Source organism: Channa argus, chromosome 8 (assembly GCF_033026475.1).
Source record: "Channa argus isolate prfri chromosome 8, Channa argus male v1.0, whole genome shotgun sequence".
NCBI lineage: Eukaryota > Metazoa > Chordata > Actinopteri > Anabantiformes > Channidae > Channa > Channa argus.
Window position 1 is genome coordinate 898,716 of NC_090204.1, and position 13,304 is coordinate 912,019.

General features: G+C 38.7%; 1 protein-coding gene across 5 annotated transcripts in view; it reads left to right on the top strand.

Moving 5' to 3' along the window:
- Positions 1-12,287: 12,287 nt before the first annotated feature.
- The window catches only part of LOC137132113 (inactive N-acetylated-alpha-linked acidic dipeptidase-like protein 2), a 457,260-nt gene continuing 456,243 nt past the window's right edge, over positions 12,288-13,304 (top strand). For all 5 annotated transcript variants that reach the window (XM_067514226.1, XM_067514227.1, XM_067514229.1 and 2 more), the window contains exon 1: positions 12,288-12,684. The gene's annotated coding sequence lies outside the window, so the exon portion shown is untranslated. The remainder of the gene's footprint in view (positions 12,685-13,304) is intronic.

Sequence of the window (13,304 nt, forward strand, 5' to 3'; positions counted from 1 at the left end):
GGCTCTGGAAAATCATGTTTAGTTTACAGCATATCTGAGCTATGTGTGTTTAAAAAAAAAGAAAGATGACAATTTGGGACAAAGCAGGGGCTCTAGTAATTTGGACTAGGTACTACGGGGCTTGCGCCAGGTACTCACCAAAGAATAAAGTACATAAAGTTCTGAATTCCAGAGCATATGTGAAAGAGGCTTCAGGGAGACAGTAAGTATTGAGGTTGGGTTCTTTCTGACCCCCTCAACCAAAGTACCATCACAACACAAATAGGAAAGGCTCTGAACTGGCCTTTTACCAGTTGATTTTTAGTAGCTGTCATTATCCATTTAGGCAGATAATATGCTTGCAAAAAGTTTAGCTTGTTCACCATCTACAGTACATAATATTGGTAAAAAGATATAGACTTAGACTCTGGGGAAATCTCAGTGCAAAAAGGTGAAGACCAGAACCACCAGTAAATGTGCATGACCTTCAAGCCATTAGGCAGCACTGCATTAGAAACTAGTATGCTATCATGATGAATATAGCCAACACTGCAGCTAGAAATGCACCATCAAACTATTAGGCAAACAGGAAGTCAAACATCGACCTTGTGCAGAAACACTGCAGCGTTCTCCGGGTCGAAGCTCATGTTAGATGGACTTCAACTGTGGAAACCCGTTCTGTGATCAGACAAGACCATGTTTCCAGGTTATTTGGGGGCAAACAGACTTGTGATAGTGTGGGATGTATCCATGGCATGACTGACTTGCATATGTGTAAAGGCAACATTGACATCCTCCATTGGAATTTTAAAACAACCTGTGCTGATATCATGTATGCCAGGAGTCCAGATATGTCTCAGACAGTGACTGCACACTGCTGAGCAGCTGAAGTCATTTATCCACTTTCAAAACTACAAGAGTTCTTTTTCTCACTTTCCCAAAGAGAAAATGTATTTAAGACGATGTTAGCCGCTGTGATGTAACAGTGTGTGTGCTTTATGTAGCAAAGAAGGATTTACCAGTAGTGTGGTAGATTCTTTTCTACAAAAAAGAGACTGAAGGTATTCTGCACATTACAGCAGTTACTGATAACATTTCATACTTTTACAGAAGATGCTTTGAAAAACAATTGCTTGCACTTTTACAAAAAGCAAATGTTCTTCCTCTTAGTTGTTTATTTCTGTCATTCATTTGTTAGTTTATTGCCATGGTTAAAGGGCATGCAGTGCAAAAAAAAAAAAAGAAAACAAATTATGGTAAAACGATGGCATATCCAGGCAAGATAAGTCACTTAAAATAAAAGGCGCTTAGTCCATGAACCTTTGTTCATGGCCTGAAAATCAATATGATGTAATTCATGTTATGTTCTTCACAGTCAACCATCTCGTCCCAGTTGAACATCTGTACCACCATCATCAAACCGCTAAATAGGGGAATATCTTTTAAAGGATTGTCACTACAGTTCCGGAGAGTCATGCAATCATTTATTTTCCTTTACTCTGTGCAGTAAAAGTTGGCATACAGTCTGTTCTGTGCATGGCTGCTTTCCACTGCAAGTATCAGTATTATTTTGCAGCCATCAAGACAGCTAAAGTTGTAGTTTTGACTAAAAAAAATATTGTTTTAATTTAAATCTTTGCATTCAAGCAACTGTGTAAAGTCAGTCAGTATGTATCTGCTGTTTGTATGTGTTGCTCCTGGTAACTAACATATTTTTGATTGTGGAAAAGCATTTTTAGTAAAATATGTCTATTTTAAAAAATTGCACCACATTATCCTTTTGTGTTATTGACCCTGGACTACCTCCCTATTACGTCTGTACAGTATGACAATGTTTAAGCATATTTTGTAAAAATTGTAGCTTTTGTGGCTTAATCATGCTGCGAAGCAACGTAGTTTGAATACGGCTCTACTTTTGTCAACGGAGTCAGAATCACAAGGAGGCTTACAGCATTAATGGAGGGTGTATAAAGCACACAGCTGTCAAATAAAAGGCCTGAGTTGAACGTAGTCAGGTTTAACCTTAAAAAAAGTGGTTGCAGAAAATCATAAAGAAACGTTGTCTGCTTTGCTATAAAACATTTTACACAGGAGAATGATATGAATGTTCCGTCACCATGTTTACATGTTTCAACATTGCTGCAGGCTGTCTCAAAATCTATTCTATGACAAATTGTTTGCTTAATGTTGCTCAGTCTCTCATGTGCATTTTTTATCATCTACACCATATCTGAGTTTCTTCAAAGGCTTGCAGGCATACAAAGGCTTGTGAGCAGCACTGGAGAAGAGCACTGACATTAGAGAGTGCTGGTTGTAATATTTTGTCATTCCACATTAAATGCTGTGCTTGCGGATCACGGTTGCAGTCAAGTCAAATTAATGGCAGGCAGCTCAGAAAGCAATGTGATCTTTTCACGTCACACAACTGATATTTTCTGTTCAAATCCAACACAATGGCTGCTGTTATTCCGGGACAGGCTTTTGAATATTTAATTTCAAAGCACAGCCGTCTCCCACTGAGGCTGAGCAGCTCGAATTAAATCAACGGTGTTTCAAGCGTGCTCCATTTCTTTCGGTGCCCTCTGATAACGCTCCTAATTTAGCATCAGTCAAATTGTTTTATCTTTAGTGACCAATCAAGCGTCGTCTGTTTTAATTTTCAACCCTATTGTGATACTGTAAGATCCATTTCACTGAGTAAAGCTCAGACATTTAGAGAAGAAGTGAGAAGAGACTGAGAGTGAGAGAGGGATATACACAAACACTTTGTTTTCGAAGCAGCAGCCTAATGTTATGAATGCCACCTACTGAGCAGTATCACTTTCCATTTGCAACTAGATGGTCGGCACTGTAGCATGTGTGAGCACAGAATGTACTGCAGTGTGTGGATGTGTATGTGCAAAGTTGGAGTGAAAAGAGTATAATATGAGCGATGCAGATCCGAAAACGTGCATGTGCTGCATCACAAAATCGAACTGAAGGCAAAAGTCAGACAAATATTTCCACCCACTGCACTGGTAACATTAACCAAATGAAATTTAACTGAACAACATGTTGATCTTCGGATCATAGGAGACCTGTGAAACACCAACTATTTAACAATGTTACTGTAGGTTGATGAGGTCTGACATTTACCTATCAGAGCAGGGTAAAGGTCTGAGCAAAATTGCACAACGAAACTGCCAAACAATCCTTAAAACTATGTTGTAATTCCCAATGTTCCTATTGTAAACGTTAATCAACACAGTATATATGATTTCTTTTTCAACTATGGAATTATGGGTTTAATTGCTGTGTTTCTGTGTGTCTGCACTGACAATCTCTCCACGGTGTATCTCACATGTTTTGTAAGGCTGACGTGGGATTAGTTTTAGTGTTTAGCTACTTTTCCTTGCAAAGGAGATGATGGCGTAATAGAACTACAACTCAATCTGTATGCGAGTACCAAAAATCTTATATATTGATATAACCCATATCAATTATGGCAATTCTGCCTGAACAGACTGTCACCACTTTGTGAAAGTGAGAGTTTGAAAAGCATTTTATTTAACTATTACTTTTCCGGTAATAATATTACAAGCTCCTGGTGGTTTCAGGCCAAAGTGTCCCAGGACACATTACATAGCTGTACTCACCTGGATTTAGCATTAACATATTCTTTACCAAATCAAACACATTCTGAGGGGAAAAAGTAGGAACCTGCTGAGGTCACCATCCCCTAACACTGGCAGAACAGATGTATAAGGTATCCAACAAGTCCTCCCACTTGATCAGCGATGCAGATCATCATTTGTTCTCACCATCTCATATGGCCCATACGTGCATCTCATAACATAGCATCTCTATGGCAGCAGGTCTCTCTTGAATTAACACTATAATGGCTGTTATTATTGAGTCATCATCAGGGAAAATACTGTTAACACCAAGTTATGACGATGTCAATGGGGCTTAGATGTGAAGTATTGTGAAACGGTCATAGTGAAATCATCTTCACAATAGACTTTGTGACCCATCCAACCACCATGGCCTCATCTTTACACAGACTTTCTGGCTTCAAAGACCAACTTTCTCCTTTACTTGTATCATAATTACTTAAGCTTAATTACCATCCAATAGCACTTTGCTGTTGTTTGCAACAGTGCTACTGGCAAAAATCATGGACAGTATTACATTTCAAATTCCATTACATTAACCATGTCAGTTCAGGATACATAATAATTCTGCCCAGGAACCACTCTACTGTACTACTCTTCTTTACCATTGTACAGTAACTTGTTGTCCTTGATACTTTGGAAATTGGCTTCCCAATAAATGCTAGTGTAATATTTGTTTTCCTTCCAGGCAGTGAAGGTTTGGCACCAGGAACCCAACAGGAAGCAAGTCACTCTATTTTCATTCAATATTGCATGAAAGAGCAGGTGTAGTTTTTTAAAAACATTTGAACCCAGAGAAGCTTAAAACTGCCTATCAACCTTTCTGCCTGCTTTAGTCAGAGCTCTTTCTAGCTACCCAACGCTGGAACAGATGCCCTATTGTAACTTTCTCCTATTGTCAGTCTCACTCCGTCCTCTGCTTTCTTTGTCTCCCTTTCCCACCCTCCCTCTCCCTCTTATTTTCCTTCGTCCTGTTCCTCCGCTCTCCTTGTAAGCCTTTAATGGTGATTAGCTGTGCCGTGCTGAATGTCTCCCTGTGTCTCCTCTCTCGCTGGGAGAACAAGTGCTGTCACTGAACTCCGTCCTGCACTGTTAACCGAGCTATTGATTCACCGCAGATGAATGGCTGTGATACAGTATGGGAACGTGGTTTAGGGATACTCGCTATCGGTGTTTGTGCGTGTATGTGTGTGTGCGCGTGTGTGTAGACATGCAGTGGTGGATTCCCATTACCGATGACGGAGCCGTGTGTGTCTGGGCTCTGGCTCCAAAAACGCTGTTTTTTTATTAACATCGAGATTGGATAGATAGAGGCTTAATTGTGGCGTAGGTGGGGATGGATATGACACACACATGCATGCACACACACACACATACACACACACAGAGGCATATCTCTTATACTTATACTATATACTTATGAGGACACTTAAAACATAATAGCCTTCCCTAGCCATAACCCTGAAGCCTGAAGTGGTGTCTAACCCAAATCTAAAATCAAATCCTATTCGTCAAAATGCTTTTTGACATTGTGTGGACCAGCAAAAATGTCCTCACAACATTGGTAAAGAAAAGTGTGCACACAAGGACATGCACGCACACAAACACACACCTCTTAGATCCAGATCAAGGAGCCAGAACAAAGGTTTCCAGTACAATAGGGGCTAGAGCTGCTTGAGCCCTCTTTAACACACAAAGACTTTAACCACTCAGATGCAGTGATGTTCAGCAGTGCCCCGTCTAGACATGCATAGTGGACCAAATGTACAATTGCCTTTGCATGCCGCTGAATTCCCATTTACCTTTCTCAACACTTTGTCAAAAGCAACAGAACACTAACAAGTATGTGGTAAAAGTGAACTAAAAGCAGCTTGTTAGTGATGTCAACATTTTCTCTGAAAGTAAATATGATACTTTATAGGTTGTCTTCTTTCATACTTTTGCTACTTTTCTACTGTAAACATAGTGGCAAGAATTGACCCCACTTGAACTACCTACATTAGGATCCATTCTGCTGCTTTTTTAACAACATTAAGTGGATTTCTTTTAGCTGCTCATACCTCTTCACAAATTGAATTTTGGAGGCACATTTGCTTTTACATTGTGAAAGCTGAGAGGTTTATCTGAAAAACTCCTCCGAACATATCTCAATGATGTGAAAGTTGTTAAACGATGTGACTTTCAAAAACTTCTGGATGTGGTGAAAGGTCAGTAAAACCCTTAACCACCAAAGGTTGTAACAGTTTTTGGCCTATAATTAAATTAAGTGAAGGCCTAAAAACAAGGTTCTTTCACCAATCTGTACCTGTTTGTTTAGAAAATGAACTGGTCATGTATTTCTCTCTAGCAGTCTCAATGGTCACCTCTGAACAGTCTACTGTTTTCAAATTTAAAAGAAAGTTTTCAAATCTTTTTTTTAAAAACTTTTTTTAATTTTACATTTTGTGAAATAGCTAGTTGGGTTTGCTCTGTCTTGAATTTATTTATCATCTGATCTTGATTTTGGGGATACTTTTATAATATTGATCAAGTTGCTTTTATGCTGAAATTAAGCACTTTAAAATGTGGCTGTGTGTGAAATTTGCTAATTGACTCGTATAAAATGGGTTTATACACTCACTGGCCAGTTTGTTAGGTACACGTGTACTACAATCGAATGCAATCCAATACAGCAGCTCTGCCATGAACTCTACTTTTACAACTTTATAATTTCTCACTTTTTAAGTTGAAAATGTAAGAAAAGTGATAATACTACTCTCTGTTTATTATAGAGTTCATAGTGGGTGGTGGATTTATACTGGGGTACATTATAAGAAGAGGGGGTTCTAATTTTTTGGCCACCATATTTAAAAATGTTATAACTGTTTGTTTGATCAGTATATAATTAAAATAAATCATTAACAGTTTTATGGATCTTTGGACATTAACAGAATTCTATAGCCAGCTACAGAGCATCTGCACATTAAATAGATGCTCTCTGTTACTTAAGGGATTTTTGTTGTATTATTTAGGTTGGGTTAAAAAACCAACCAGCTTTATTGGTGCCTTAAAAATCGGAGCTCTGGGTTAGAACGATTAGATCTGAGCCATATCTAAAGCCCCTTTTCTAACAAAGGAAGCCTTTCCCAGGTACCAATAACTTTTTTTGGGGGAACTTAATTCTACTACCTGCATTTTCACCAAAGCAAGTATTTCACACTTTACGACAGCTCTAAAATCCAGCCGGACAAAGTTTTTTTGTTTTGTTTACTTTTTAAACCATAATGGTACTTTACATTATAACTGGTCATTTAAATGCAAATACAAATAGTAGGCAGTAGGTGGAGTGACTTTAAGGTTGAAGGGCTTTTGTCCTTAAGAGTTTATGAGGAACTACTAGTTAAAATATACCCTAAAAAGTTAAATTACACAATTTACTGCCTTTTGCACTTGGAAATTGTAGCACATTAAAAATTGTATTCAAACTGTTGGACGTCCTTCTTACTAGAGTGTGATATTGTACCATTTCAAATGACAGTGATATGTAATTTGTGCCAGCCAGACCACAGTTAACTGGCAGTGTACAGACTAATTTGGTTACTTGTCCTTCATGCCTATAGATGGATGAGGCAGAAAAAGTGCTTCTGCCACTGTTGGCCCAGCATGGAGGCTTATACTTAGAAAATTATCATCTTCGTGCCTAATGCTGTTTAAGGACAGACAAGCCTCCTCCGCTGTTGGCGATCCATGGCTGACTTGGCAGCATGACCACAGTACATCATCATCATAATCATTTCCTTTCAAGTTTTGCTTTTATGTGTGTGCACATTGCGTCCCGTGTCTCATTTTTAAGTTGAATTCATGATCTTTCCTTGGACTTATATGCTGACATTTTTTTTTTTATGTTGACATCTTGAGACAGTGCAGGTCAGACATTGTAGACATTGCCACCGTAGTTTAATTCAAAGTGCAACTATATCCTTATACTCATGTCTTGTGGTGTATAGATGAGAAACCAGACTCCTCCGGTCCTGGCAGTCCACAGCCTGCTTGGCAGCCTGACCGCAGCACATCATCCCTCTCTCTCTCAGCCTCTGCAGGTCCTCTCCAAGTTATTTTTTGCAATGTTTTTAAAATTTATTTTTTATTTTTTGTAGAGCTTATTTGCCTTTATGTTAGTGTTTATACCTTGCCTCTAGGACTCTTTTAATGTTATGGGGATGTTTTCCTCCTGATATGCTTAAGTGTGGCCAAATATGAGTTTAAACAGATTAAATTAATTGATTTGTCAATTATGCAAAAAAGCAGAGAAAAAGATGGATCTACATAATTTTACCCCCTAGCTCGTATCTGTGCTTCTACTTTATATTCCAGTCAGCAGGAAGTTTCTTTTCACCCCTCAGCCACTGGTACCTTAGCTTGTTAGGGCTATAGAAATCTCTGCAAGGTAATCATTGCAAAGATCCAGCCAGAGTCCTAATTAAAGGAATACATTGACATTCACATATTTAAGAGTGCAATATCTCATCGCCAGGCCCATGCCATCATGTGGCAAACGGCTTTGATATTACCACACAAAAAAGTGAAATGGTATGTTGCCCTTGCTGCATTTATCACCAAAGCCTCCCTGAGCACATGCAGGCTCATTATCCTACAGTGTTAAGCATGAACTGGTTAAAATAGGGATTGCTGACTGCAAAATGGAAGAAACCGAAGCTGAAGGACACATGATGAAACCTTTTTATGCAATAATGTGAAAAAAAAAAAATTACCGGCCAAAGTATATTTTAGTCAGCATGATAAGGAGGCTGCTGGATGATGGGAAATCCTAATCATGCACAGTGTTGAGACTTATAAGCTTTCAGGAGAACTCTCATCTCTTTCTCTCTGTTCATATTCAATGGATGCTGTACCAAAGCTCACAGCCAAGCTAAGCAGGCAGTGTATTATTACCCATTTCATGTAAAATCTCATTAAAGTAGTTATCCGGCTTCTCTGTTTTATACGATCCATTTGCCAGATGTTTTGTAATGCATTATTGTCACCTCTCTTTAACCCTTTCAACTTTCTTTCTGCCAAAACGTTGTGGGAGTCAGGCATCGAGTGGCTGTCCTTTGCTGGGAGCTTATTGATGAGTTGCTAATGAAAGGCCTATTAAAGGCGTGCATATTGATCTACCGAGGGCCTGATGACAGTATCGCAGCAATAGGAAGACAATTGAAAAAGACATGCACTGCCAAGCGTCTGAAGAGCGAAGATGGAATAATCATAAACTGTATCGCTCCTTTTGTCTTACTATTTATTTTTATTTACATGGCTCTCTGTCTTTTTTACTCACACAAGTCTGAATACACAATAGTAGCGTTACATGTTAAGTGGGTAACACTGGGTCAATATTAAGCTATAATATGCCCCTGCCCACATGTTTTTCATATATACTTTCATATACATCATATACTCTGATATGTTGTTTATTCTCTGATGATGAAAAAAAAAACTGCACTAGCTGAATGTGAATTTTTATTGTACTAGTGTTGGGTAAAGTTTGCATCCCCCTACATGCAGTTTCAATGTAAAGGGATGATAAAATAATGAAAAGGATTTTTTTCCAAATGTTTGCATCCTCCGAATTAATTAATTACATATTATAAAAAATTCTGATAAAAAAACATTTGTAATACCGTTATAAGTAATACGTCCAAAACAATTATATCTCATCATCTTTCTCAGCAGTATTGTCTTTTGTTTGCAAGGTCAAATAGTCAAAGAAAATATAAATTAATATAAAATATATTATAGTATACCTTGATTTGTTTATGAATTTATTTATTTTTTGCAATATTATTTAGGTACTTTTACGTTGTATAGTTATGAGTCTGTTTCCAAGACCTATGGGTCTTTGCTATGTCAGACAGTAAGATTACATTTTGTCTTTATTGACGCTAAAAGTAGACTTAACTCATGGACAATATTTGGAACTTTGTTAGTACCGTATCTGAAACTAAAGTGCTACTTTAGCAGAGTTCTTTGGACAGTTTTGATGCAGGGCTAATAGACTGCAGCAGATTGTTCTCCAGAATTTCTCTCCTTGTTGAACTTGTTGTTCAACAGTCTGAAGGCAAGAAATCTCATGATAGCTGAATGAGGAAATCCAGTTGCTACAAATGACACCACATCAGCACAGAACCAGCACCTGTTTTTTATCTTAATATATTCAGTAAATTTAATACAGCAGCACCTATATCAAGTTTAATGAATTATCAAGTATGAACTGCATCTCATTTTCTTAATTACAATTTTTAGCCCGTTTGTCATTCCGAGGCGTCAAAGAGTGATGCTTTGTCCAGTGTTACATGCTGACACTTAAGGTACCTGTTTGCATCAGTAATTGTCGTACAGAGTTTTTAGTGAATCGCATTCGAAACCCAGGCTCATAATATTTTGACCCCTAAACCAATAAAGTAGAATATAAAGTGAAAAAAGTCTTGGAGGGAAAAGCGCGGGGTGGTGGATGGTTCAACAAGACACAGGACTTTCCTACAGCAGACCACGGTTTGTAGCAAGGAAGTATATGTGGGACGTCGTCACTGTTTTAGCGTTTTGTTATTAGGCTTAACATTACCCAGAAATGTTTGTGCCTAACTCTAACAGAGTTTCTCTCTTTACATAACTTTACCCTAAAGCCCTAATGCAGGTTTGTGTGTATGTAGTTGTTCCTGTGTGGTCAAATGGTGGAGTCCAATACTGACCTGATACGGCAAAAGATGTAAACTACAGCGCAATTTGACACCTTGGGAAGCATCATTATCTGATTCTATGGAATGGGAACACTTTCATTGACATGGACATATTAATGTAGGCATCCGTACCATTTTTAACAACAACAAAAACAAGATGCATTTATGTTTTTTGTATTTTTAATCTAATCTTTTCTAATCTTTTTCATTCTACTACTAACCAGTGTTTGTTGCTGAAAGTCTTGGAGTCAATCCCAGTGCTTTGGAGTGACATTTATGTGCTTTGTACGCACATCATCCACAGCTGCACCTGCTTGTGACTAGACTCATTGTTTCTGTAAAACTGCATTTGCGGTTGTTGTCTAGTTGCAAAGGATAATTTTTCAGAGAAAGTGTTCATTAAATATAGTTTATTTTCACTGTCAGAAAATAAATGTCAAAGTTCGAGCACATGTCAAAATGTCCACCCCTCCAGACGTCATTTGAACTCACTCAGTTTTCATTGTTACTGAAGTATCACATCCAGTTTTTCTCTTACTTTGCCCGTATCCATTGTCCAAGCGTAAGGGAGGAGTGCGTTGTATGACTCACTCTTCAAGACCTCTACAATGACTGCTGTTTTAGAGGCACATTGCTGTAATGCCAATAGCTGCAGTCAGCTAGGTCAAACCTGCTCTCGTCATAACACCACACATTTCAACAGCCAAAAACAGTATGTTTTGAATAACACAACTCCATCCCCACCATATGGCTTGTTTTTGCATGTTGCATTATGCTGCAAAAGCAGTGTTTCAGTGTTTCAAGAATCCTAGTTGCAATATTTCCCACTAATATTCAAACTGATCTATGTGACTTTTTTTTAAATCTATATTGGCTTTAGACTATGCATTCATGTGCACATCATGATGACCTTGGGTATCCTGCATTGATTTGGAGCATCAGTTACACGTGTCATTAAAAAACACTGAGCATTGGGGGAGTAATAAAAAATTGCAGAAGCGGCTTTGAAGGCAAAAACAACAATAGCAAGAACTGTTGGAGTAAAGTTCCACCTACCATGTTCTGTATGTTGTTGCTATTTTCTCTGCTGTAATGTCAACTCAAGGTTCTTTAAGTGTTGCCACGGGTTCAGTTCATGTTGAAGAATGAAGGTTTACTGGGAAGAAATTGCTTTTTGATCAGGTATAATTAGACTCTAGTCTGCTCCATAGTGGATGACATTTTAAAACCTCCAGACAAATGCAAAGTACATGGGGAAGCATGTGATGCCAGTAATACAGCTGTTGTCTGTGCATAGGCTTTGGCAAATAGCAAGTATGTCCCATGCCTATACACCAAACATACATTCCTCTCCAAGGGCAGAATAATGAAAGGACTAGCTCCTAAGGCAGAGCTTTGAATTTCAGTGCTACATCTTTTGAACTATTTTTTGAGCTTGTCCCTTAATTGGGCACCCAAAATTTCTAGACATGCCCCTGAATACATCACATGACATTTTTAATGATGCTAGAGCAGGTTGCACACTACAGCATTTGCATATACTTAGTGGAAAAAACATTTATGATGTGTCTTTTTAAAAGTTCCAGAGGGATGTTCTAATGATCGTTAATGGCTGACTTGAGGACAAAAACATCAAAGTGAATATTATACAGTATGTACACACTGGCATATGGTCATATAGCAGCTGAGAGAACAATGATGTTTTAATACAACACCACTGAATAAACAAAGAGGAAAAAATATGTAAATTAACTGGAATTTGAGTGCGCGTCTGCTTGAGGTTCCAGGTTGTAAAACCTTATGTAACCAATATGCATTTCAGCCCAGATGAAGAAACTAGTGCAGATTACAAAACCTCAACTCTCTTATGCACACACACATGCAGGCAACACATTGCCAAACAGGTTAGATGAGTGCAGGTAAGAGAGGGAGGAAGGGCTATGCTAATGTCAGCACGCAGAGAAGAGAGACGAGCGCAGCTAGCTCACAGGAAGACAGTTAAACTTATTTGAACGGCAGAACACACGGCAGACTAACGGGTGCAAAGGTGAGCAGTAAGGGCAGCCAGTTACTGTAGACAGGTGAACAGCCTGAAAAGTGTAGGCTAAGCAGCCACACAAGTAACTAAGCAGTGTGTTTTGTGGCCAGGCTGGGTGTCAGGTAAACAGGCAGGAGGCTTTCTGTGTGTCTGCTGTTGTGTTGTAGCAGGAGCAACACTGGCAGCATAGAGAAGAAGCATTTACAGAAGTCTTTATCTTCTGCTGCCCCCCTCTTTGAAACACAGACACATACAGACTGAGGCTACAACTCAGGTGCAACCAACTCTACTTTGCAAGGTAAATGCTTATATTCACTTTGCTTGATTCTCACACTTGAACTGGACATGTGAATGTGTGTATGCTAAATGTAGACTTGTTTTCAACTGTCACTGGCATAATCCTTATTGTAGTCCGGTTACGGATAATCAGTTTAATCAGTTTACAAGAACCTTTGCTGTTCTGAGATTGAGTCCAATGAACACGCTAACCGTGTTTTTCACCTTCTCCTCCTAATGAGCAATCTTAATACAAAAACACATGGGGGAATGAAGTGGTGCATGCTGTTATATTTGACAGCAAAATCTTCCCATGATGCAGTGCAGATTTGAGAGAGAAAGCAACAGTGAAAGCAGCTTATCAGAGTTTAATTTATTTTGGCTTCTGAGTAACCAGAGTGAAGAAGAGCTGATAATGAGTGTAGGTGAAGCAGTTACTATGCAACACTCCATACCAGGCCAGCCCACGTCTCTGTGTGTGCGCATTTGAGCCCAGTCCTCTAGAGGATCCCCCTTTTACATTCATTAAAAGAGGGACAGAAGGAGAGTGAAAACCTGCAGTACAACATGGCCTGTACCTGTTGTGGTTTTGTCTTACTCTATTTTACATGTGTCAGGGGTAATATGTACACACACAGGCCC